Here is a 10676-nt window from a genome sequence, read left to right on the forward strand (position 1 = left end):
AAAAACAAGGAAATTCCAAAATTTGTGGGCAAATTGATTGAACTAGAAATGAGCATAATGAGTGAGTTAACCCAGAAGCAGAAAGAGTCAAATGGTAAATACTCGTTTATATGTGTACATTAGCAGAAGGGACATATCCCTTGAAAGTCTTCACTAACCAGGAAAGTGGGTCAGAGGGGAGGACATCCTATTGGGACTTTAGGTGAGAGAAGCATGGGAGAATGTGGAAATAGAAGGATCCAGATGGTCCTAGAAACCTACAAGAAGAACATTATGACTGAGATCTTGGCCCAGGGGTCCTGCTCAAACTATGGCACCAGCCCAGGAGAATACGTGCAGTAACCTTTGAACCGCTACCATGATCTAGCCAATGGACAGGACATTCTTCAGAGTTTAGTGAAGAGTGGGGACTGTTTTTCACATGAACTCTGGTGCCCCATATTTAACCATCTCCCCTGGATGGGAAGGCCTGGAGGCACTCAGAGGAAGAATAGCAATCTACCAAGAAGAGACTTGATACCGTATGATCATATACAGGGGGAAGAGGTCCCTCTCAGTCACAATCATAGGAGAGGGTAGTAGAGAGAAAATGTGAGGGAAGGCCTTTTCTCCTTTCCCTCCCTTTTATCCCAAAGGATGGGATAAAAATGGAGATGTAACATGAATAAAATAATAAAATATTTATAAAAGCAACACTCATTAGCTTCCCCTCAGATAAAATACATTAATATAACAAAAGGAAAGCACGTATAAAATATTAGATACTGAACCCAGCTATTGTACAATACTGCTTAAATAATGATCAAACAGTTTTATATCTTGTCTAGAACAATGATTCACTTGTTGCACTACCAGAGGACCTGAGTTTGATCTTTGCCACACAAATGATAAATCACAATTGTTGAGCCCTAGAAGATCTTACTCCCTTTACCAACCTCTGAGGGTGCTGCCTATACTTGAGCATAACGTCCATACACATAAATTATAAAAAAGACCTTTCTTATCTAATCCTCTGTGTTAAGAGTAAGGAATGTGGAGGATCCAAAATGGTGGAGAGCAATGTGGACTGTGTTTGGAAGCTCCAGTGGACAATTCAGGGAATTGCATGGAATTCTGAACCAGTAACACTGAGTCCCCACACCACTACAGCAGGAGTGCTCCACGGTTTGAAGGGACAAGGGTGCAGAGAACCTGCGTGCCCCTGCACACAGGAGGAGCACATATTTTCTCGGATCTGAGTGGTTGCGGCAAAAGCTGCAGCAGCTGTAGCGGTGGCAGCAACTGCTGCAGAGGCTGAGGTTTGCAGCTCGGAGCACTCTTGCGGAGACGATTGGTGTGATGTCCGGTGGGAGTTGCTGTGGGAGAGGGGACTCTGGGCTGGATTTGGGCCTTGCAGTGCCCTGAGACCAAAACTGTACTCAGTGGGCAGTTCAGCCCCTGAGTCCCAAACTCAGCTCAGCGCCCAGTTCCACTGCTGTGATGCAGGTGGAGCTCAGTGCGCAAATTCGCCCCAGAGTCCCTACCTGGACTTGCCATGCAGTATGGGACCAGAGACTCTAGCTGAGCTTTGCACAAATTGCGGCCCTGAGACTCTGGTTGGACTCTCCATGCAGTTTAGGCCCAGAGTCCCTGGCTTAATTCAGCACACAGTACGGGTCCAGAGTCCCTGGCTGAGCTTGGTGCATAATTCCGCCCCTGAGGCTCTGGTGGAAATCGGCGTTCAGTTTAGGGCCAGAGTCCTTAACTGTGTTTGGCAGGCAAGTTGGGACCAGAGACTCTAACTGAGGTTTTTGTGCAGCCCTGGCCCTGAGACTCTGGTTGGACCCTGTATGCAGTTTGGGTCCAGAATTCCAGTCTGACCTTGGCATAATATTTGGGCCCTGAATTATAACTGACCATGGCACACACTTTGGGCCCAAAGAACCTAGCTAAGCTTGGCACACAGTCCCAACCTTGAAACTCTGGCTGGAATCTACGTGCATTTTGGGCCAGAGTTCCTAGCTGAGCTCGGCAGATGGTTCAGGCCCTGAGAATCTATCTGAACTTGGCCCATGGCTAGGCCAAGTGTCCCTGGCTGGTCTTGGCAGGGGAATCAGAAGGCTGTGGACACTTTGACATGACCCAATGCACATTTAGAGACCCAGAACGATTGCAGAACCCACAGTACAGGGGGTCTGAGGATCACTGCATGCGAGAGTCTCAAACAACAAGACTAGCCTCCTGCCATCCACACCAGTGAAACATCAGAGCTTCCAGCCTAGGGAAATCGTGAGAAAACAGGTGAATCTATCATCAGACTCCCTCCACCCAACTCTGGAAGCTACCCAACAAAAACAGAGATGGCAAGATATCTAAAGGGCAGTGTAAAAGCATACACACACACACACACACACACACACACACACACACACAAACAAAAAAACAATATGCATCTCCAAATACCAGCTATCCCAAAGGAAACAACCCAGAGAACCCAAACACAATGGAAATACAAGAAAATGACCTCAAATCCTTAGTAATGAGGATGATAATCGAGGAAACAATTAAAATTCGTAATCAAATGCAGAAAGATGCAGCCAAACAGATGAGAGACATAAAAGAAGCCCATAGAATGGAATTGGAAAAATTTCAGGAAAATACAAACAACTAGATAAAAGAAATCAATAAAACAGTTTAAGCTCTGAAGACCTATACAGAGGCAACGGAAGAAACTCTTTAATATACAAGCAATCAGATGAAAGAAATAAAAAAAAATCAGTTCAAGATCTAAAGATGAAAATGGAATCAATGATAAACACACAGACAGAAGAAAAATGAGAACGTGAGACCTTAGAGAAGAAGGCAAGCAACACAGAGGTGAGCTTTTCTAACAGAATCCAAGGGATAGAGGAACGAATCTCAGGCCTAGAAGATACAAGCACAGATCTTTTAGCAACCATTAAAGAAAATGATAAATCTCGAAAAATCCTAACACAAAACATCCAAGAAATCAAGGACACAATGAAAAGAAGAAATCTGAGGATAATAGTCATTGAAGAAAGAGAAGATATCAGACTCCAAGGCCCAGAAACTATTCTCAAAAAACTTATAGAAGAAAACTTCCCTAATCTAAAGAAAGAGATGCCTATAAATATACAAGGGGCCTACAGAACACCTAATAGAATAGACCAGAAAATAGAAACTGTCTGTCACATAATAATCAAAACACAAAACATACTGAATGAAGAAAAAATATTAAAAGCTGCAAGGGAAAAGGGCCAAATAACATTTGAAGGCAAACCTAGTAGAATTAAACCCGACTTCTCAGCAGAGACCATAAAAACTGGAAGGGCCTGGACAGAGATCCTGCAAACCCTAAGAGGTCACAGATGCCAGGCCAGACTACTTTACCCAGGAAAACTATCAATAACCATTGATGGAGAAAACAAAATATTCCATGACAAAAACATATTCAAACAGTACCTATCCACAAATCCGGCTTTACAGAAGGTCCTAGAAGGAAAACTCCATCCCAAAGGGACAAGCTACAACCAAAACTACTCAGGAAATAGATAACTATACCATGGCAAAAACAAAACTACACAAATGCTCGACTGGAAACAACATCATAATTAAGACTCTTAATAGTAACTGTTCATTAATATCTCTCAACATCAATGGTCTCAATTCTCCAATAAAAACACACAGATTAACTGAACGGATGCATAAACAAGTTCCATCATTCTTGTGCATTCAAGAAACACATCTCACCCATAATGATAGCATAAAAGGTTGGAAAAAAATATTCCAAGCAAATGGTCAAAAGAAGCAAGCAGGCTTAGCCATTTTAATATCAAACAAAATAGAATTCAACCAAAATTAATCAAAAGGGATGCAGAAGGACACTTCATACACATCAAAGGTAAAGTCAACCAAGATGACATCACAATTCTGAACATCTATGCTCCCAATACAAGGGCACCCACATTTGTAAAAGATCTGCTAATGAAGCTTAAACCACACATCGATCCCCACACAATAATAGTGGGAGACTTCAACACCCCACTCTCATGGAAGGATAGGTCATTGAAAGAGAAACTAAGCTGAGAAATAACATCATTAACCAATGCCATGAATCAAATAGATCTAACAGATATCTATAGAACCTTTCACCCAAACAAGAAGGAATTTATCTTCTTCTCTGCACCTCATGGAACCTTCTCCAAAATAGATCAAATCATAGGTCACAAAGCAAGCCTCAATAGATACAAGAGGATTGAAGTAATACCTTGTATCCTTTCAGATCACCATGGTCTTATGCTACAATTCAACAACAACAGAAATAACAAAAAGCCTACACGTATGTGGAAACTAAACAACTCTTTGCTAAATGACACCTTGGTCTGGGAAGAAATAAAGAAAAAAATCAAGGACTTCCTGAAATACAATGAAAATGAAGTAAAAACATACCAAAATTTGTGGGAGACATTAAAACCACTGCTAAGAGAAAAATTTATACCACTAAGTGCCTTTAAAAAGTAATTGGAAACATCACACATAAGCACCTTAACGACACAAGTGGAAGCCCTAGGGGAAAAAAAGAAGCAGAAACACCCAAGAGGAGTAGATGTCTGGAAATAATCAAAATCAGGGCTGAAATTAACAAATTAGAAACTAAGAAAACAGTCCAAAGAATCAAAAAAACCATGAGCTAGCTCTTTGAGAAAATCAAAAATATAGACAAATCATTAGCCAAACTAACTAAAAGGCAGAGAGACAGAATACAAATCAACAAAAACAAAATGAAAAGTGAGGCATAACAATAGACACTGAAGAAATACAAAGAATCATAAGATCCTACTTTGAAGGCATATATGCCACAAAATTTGAAAATCTAAGGGAAATGGACGATTTTCTTGATCAATTTCACTTGTCAAAGTTGAGTGAAGAACAGATAAACAAGCTAAATAGTCCCATTTCACCTACAGAAATAGAAGCAATCATTGATAGTCTCCCAACCAAAAAAAGCCCAGGGCCAGATGGCTTCAGTGCAGAATTCTACCAGACCTTCAAGAGGGCACTAATACCAATACTCTTCAAGCTACTATAAAAGATAGATAAAGATGGAATATTATCAAATTCATTCTATAAAGCCAGAGTCACATTGATACCTAAACCTCACAAAGACCCAACAAAGAAAGAGAAATTCAGACCAATTTATCTTATGAACATTGATGCAAAAATACACAATAAAATACTTGCAAAACAAATGCAAGAACTCATCAAAGATACCACTCACCATGAGCAGGTAGGCTTCATTCCAGGCATGCAGGGATGATTTACTATATGGAAATCCATTAATGTAATCCAAGATATAAACAAACTGAAAAAAAAAAAAACCATGATCATCTACTTAGATGCAGAGAAAGCATTAGATAAAATCCCACACTCATTTATGTTTAAAGTTTTGGCATGATCAGGGATACAAGGCACATTCCTCAACATAAGAAAGGCTATATACAGTGAGCCAATAGCCAACATCAAAGTAAATGGTGAGATACTCAAGGAAATTCCTCTAAAATCGGGAACAAGGCAAGGCTGCCAACTGTCTCCATATGTCTTCAATATAGTACTTGAAGTTCTAGCCAGAGCAATAAGACAACAAAAGAAAATCAATGGTGTCCAAATGGGAAAGGAGGAAGTCAAATTATCCCTATTTGCAGATGATATGATAGTGTACATAAGTGACCCTCAAAATTCCACCAGAGAAATCCTACAGCTGATAAACACCTTCAGGAAAGTGGCAGGATACAAAATTAACTCAAAAAACTCTGTAGCCTTCCTATACACAAATGACAAGCTTACAGAGAAGAAATTAGGAAAACCATACCCTTCACATTAGCCACAAGCAATATAAAATATTTAGGAGTTACTCTAACCAAGCAAGTGAAGGACTTGTTTGAAAAAAATTTCAAAACTCTGAGGAAAGAGATTGAAGATGACATGAGAAGATGGAATGAGCTTCCTTGTTCATGGATTGTGAGAATTAACATAGTAATAATGGCCATCTTACCAAAATCAATCTATCGATTCAATGCAATCCCTATCAAAATACCTGCACAATTTTAAAAAACATTGAAAGTTCAATTCTGAACATCATATGAAAAAACAAAAAACACAGAATAGCTAAAACAATCTTGTACAATAAAAGATAATCCAGAGTAATCTCCATACCTCATCTCAAGCTGTACTATAAAGCAACAGTAATTAAAACAACATGGTACTGGCACAGTAACAGGCTGGTTGATCAGTAGAATTGAATCGAAGACCCAGATATGAATCCACAAACATATGTCTCTTGATTTTTGACAAAGAAGCCAAATCCATTCAATGGAAAAGGGATAGCATCTTCAACAAATGGTGTTGGTCTAATTGGATATTTATGTGTAAAAAAATGCAACTGGACCCATATTTGTCACTTGGCATTGAACTAAAATCCAAGTGGATCAAAGAACTCAACATAAAACCAGATACACTAAGTCAGATAGAAGAAAAAGTGGGGAAGAGCCTGGAATACATTGGCACAGAAGACAACTTCCTGAACAGGACACCAACAGCACAGGCCTTAAGGTCAACAATTAATTAATGGGACCTCATGAGGCCGAGAAGCTTCTGTAAGGCAGGAGACACTGTCAAGAGAAAAAAGCGACAGCCTATAGACTGGGAAGAGATCTTCACCAACCCTACATCTGACAAAGGTCTAATATTCAAAATATATAAAGAACTCAAGAAATTAAACACCACCAAACCAAATAACCCAATTGAGAAATAAGTCTTGGAACTAAACAGAGAATTCTCAGCAGAGGAATATCAAATGGCTGAGAAACACTTAAAGAAATGCTCAACCTCCTTAATCTTCAGAAAAATGCAAATCAAAACAACTCTGAGATTCCATCTTACACCCATCAGAATGGCTAAAGTCAAAAATTCAAGTGACACCACATGCTGGCGGGTATTTGGAGAGAGAGGAACACTCCTTCATTGCTGGTGGGAATGCAAACTAGTACAGCCACTTTGGAAATCTATCTGCTGCTACCTCAGAAAACTGGGAAAATGGCTTCTGCAAGACCCAACTAATCCACTTCTTGGAATATATCCAGAAGATGCTCCAGCACACAAAAAGAACATTTGCTCAACCATAGCAGCCTTATTCATAATAGCCAGAACATGGAAACAGCCTAAGTGTCCCTCAGTAGAAGAATGGATAAAGAAACTGTGGTACATTTACAATATGGACTACTACTCAGCTATTAAAACAAAGAATTCCTGAAATTTGTGGACAAATGGATTGAACTAGAAATGATCATAATGAGTGAGTTAACCCAGAAGCAGAAAGAGTTAAATGGTATATACTCACTTATATCTGCATACTAGCCCAAGGGGCATGTCCCATGAAAGTCTTCACTAACCAGGAAACTGGGACAGTGGGGAGGGCATCTTATTGGGACTCTAGATGAGAGAAGCATGGGAGAATGGCAAAGTTGAAGGATCCAGAGTATCCTAGAAACCTACAAGAAGAAAATTATGATAGGCAGATTTGGGCCCAGGGGTCACGCTCAAACTATGGCACCAGCCGAGGACAATACAGGCCGTAAATTTCAAACCACTACCCAGATCTAGCCAATGGACAGGACATTCTCTACAGTTGAGTGGAGAGTTTGGTCTGACTTTCACACGTACTCTGGTGCCTCATAGTTGACCACCTCCCTTGAATGGTGCTACTCAGAGGAAGGATAGCAGGGTACCAAGAAGAGACTTGATACCCTATGAGCATATAGAGGGGGAGGAAGTCTCCCTCAGTCACAGTAATAGGGGAGGGGAGTAAGGGGAAATGGGAGGGAGGGAGGAGTGGGAGAATGCAAGGGAGAGGATAACCATTGAGATGTAATATGAATAAATTAATAAAATTAAATTTAAAAATAAATAAATAAAATTTGTAAAAAAAAAAAAAAAAAGAATAAGGAATGCATTTCTCTTTTGGATAGGGGTAGTATTTACCCTGAAGATAGCACTTACGATGCTGTAAAAAAACTGGTCAATTTTAGAATTTTAGTTCATCAACATGTGCAAGTTATATTATTTTGTGCCATTTTACTGTGCTCTTAAGATACACCCATGTCTTTGGACTTATCTATAATTCATTTATATGGAATGTTATGGAAAGGTCATCCTTTCAAATCTATCAACTGTATTATGTACGTTTCATACAGCAGGGCTTTATGTCTTCAGTCATAGTGATTGTCTTACTTTGTTTTGAGTGCTGTAAAAATCATATCCTATCTAAGTTATAAAAAACAGAAATTTACTTCCCAGAGTTATAGAGGCTAGAAACTTCAAAATCAAGGCACTTGCAAATTTGGTGTTCCGTGATAACCCACTGTCTAGTTTACAAATCTATCTACTGTTTTCACACAGCAGAATCATTAAGAATACAGTCTGTGTTTCATAAGAGCAGTAATCTATCCATTATGTGAAATAATGTTTTCTTCATGTTAATTTCTTACAAAGACATCTTATTTACTATACATAGAAATACATAAAAATAGAACAATACACAATGAAGATATATTTATTATTTTATTTAAAATTTGTTAAAATATTTTGTTTAGTATTTAATACATATAGATTCATTTATATACACATTTTCTTTTCTAGTACTTAAGGAAAAATAATAAATATTGTGGTGTGTTGCATACACTGTAATATTTTATTTTAAACTTAAAATTTCCTTAATGTTTTATTCCTTGTACCACTACTGCAATTTATAGGGCAATATACCTGATGTAATGAAAAGAAAAATAAAAAGAAAAAGTCACAACAGATAAAGGTCCTCAGGACTGTACATCTAATTGACACTACCATTGCATTAATCAATAGCTGCACTTTTAGCAAACTGTGACTATGACAGGTCTGAACAATAAGGGTTTCCTGTTTGGGCTGCAGTAACTTTTCTGACTATGGATCATGATTTCTTCTGTGGCAGATTTTACATTTCCTCTATTACATTTGGCATTACTATCTCAAAGTAACCTGCAGTTTTCCTGAAAACTCCTCCCCCTCTCTCTCCTGCTAAGAACTGTAGCCATTTTCTGCTGTTTTTTTTTTAAAAACTTATGCTATACTATCTACCACCAGGCACAACCATAAAGACTACATGAGTTTCCACCAAAACTACCCCCATTCATGGGTCCATAATTTGATTGCTGACATCCACTATAATTTCCAAAGTTGCTATAATTCCCTCCACCACCATAGTTACCTCCACCAAAATTTCCTCCTTCATTGTAACCATCATATCCTCCTCCTCCTCCACCATATCCACTACTTTGGTTTCCATAACATGGTCCACTACCACCATAGTTATCACTATCACCTCTAAATCCATTACCACCTCCACAATTACCTCTGTGGCCCCCACCTCCACTTCTATAGTCTCCTCTCCCATCCCCACAAAAGTTACCTCCACCACCTCCAGAGTTTCCACCATGACCCATAAAGTTGCCAGACCCACCTCCATGACCACTCTGTGATCCATCAGACTGCATCTCTTGCTTAGAAAAGCCTTTTTTCACATCACAATCATGCCCATTAATAGTGTGTTATTTCTGAACAACAATTTTATCAACTGTGTCATGATCACTAAATGTTACAAAAGCAAATCCTCTCTTTTTGTTCTGCCTGTCTTCCATAACTTCTATGATTTCAACTATGCCATACTTTTCAAAATAGTCTCTCAGATTATATTCTTCTGTATCTTTTATAATGTCACAAACAAAACTTTTCTTCAAGATTAAGTAGGCAACAGGCTTTACAGAATCCACTCTAGAAACAGCTCACTTTGATTCCACCATCAAATTTGTATATACAAGAACACTTTCCAATATCTACCTCTTCAACACAAGAGTAGGTTAGAAAACCAAAGCCCCTGGAAAGTTTTGTTTCGGGATCTCTCATTACTACACAGTCTGCAAGTGTATTCCATTTCTAAAAATGTTCTCTTAAGATATCATCTGTGGTTTCAAAGCTCAGACCATCAATAAACTGCTTTCTCACCAGTTCTGGTTACTTTGGATAACAGCCCTCCTCCCCACAGCAGTGGCAGTGGCAATGGTCAGAGTCAAGTTGGGGGCAACTAGTTGGCTGTTTTACCTCCATTTTGAGCAGCAATCATTTAAATGCATGCAGAAATTCAAACTAAAAGAATTAATTAAGCATATCAGTAAATACAGTCTTTAAGTCACATCACCCTATCTACTGTTTAGTATTAGTGAACAGTTTTGATTAAAAAGATGAATGAATTATAAGAAAATTATAAAGTAATTTCATCTACACATAATTGTAACTGAAAACATATTAATATTTGAAGACCTTTGTAAATATTCAGCTATACCTTTTGAATTTGTGATTTGCAAATGGAAATGTAATGTGTAAAATATGATTGCCCAGAATGGCTCATATACAGAGAATTACATATTAATTTCACCAAGGAATGTTTGGGATAGAAATTAAATATGGTCTTAAACTACAATGATATAAGAATAAGCAGTAAAAATATTTTCTTTTTAGGTAAAGGGAAAGTGAAAACATTCTATTTTGACCATTAGAAAATCCTTTTCACATGTAATCATGACATACGA

At 38.4% G+C, this 10676-nt stretch overlaps 1 pseudogene across 1 annotated transcript; it reads right to left on the reverse strand.

Annotated features, from left to right (window-relative positions):
* Positions 1-9164: 9164 nt before the first annotated feature.
* LOC311601192 (heterogeneous nuclear ribonucleoprotein A3-like) lies at positions 9165-9993 on the reverse strand (annotated as a pseudogene). Its single transcript has one exon. The product of its transcript is annotated as a heterogeneous nuclear ribonucleoprotein A3-like (transcript).
* Positions 9994-10676: the final 683 nt, after the last annotated feature.

Source organism: Acomys minous (genome assembly GCF_964271855.1).
Source record: "Acomys minous genome assembly, chromosome: 7".
In the NCBI taxonomy this organism is placed as follows: domain Eukaryota; kingdom Metazoa; phylum Chordata; class Mammalia; order Rodentia; family Muridae; genus Acomys; species Acomys minous.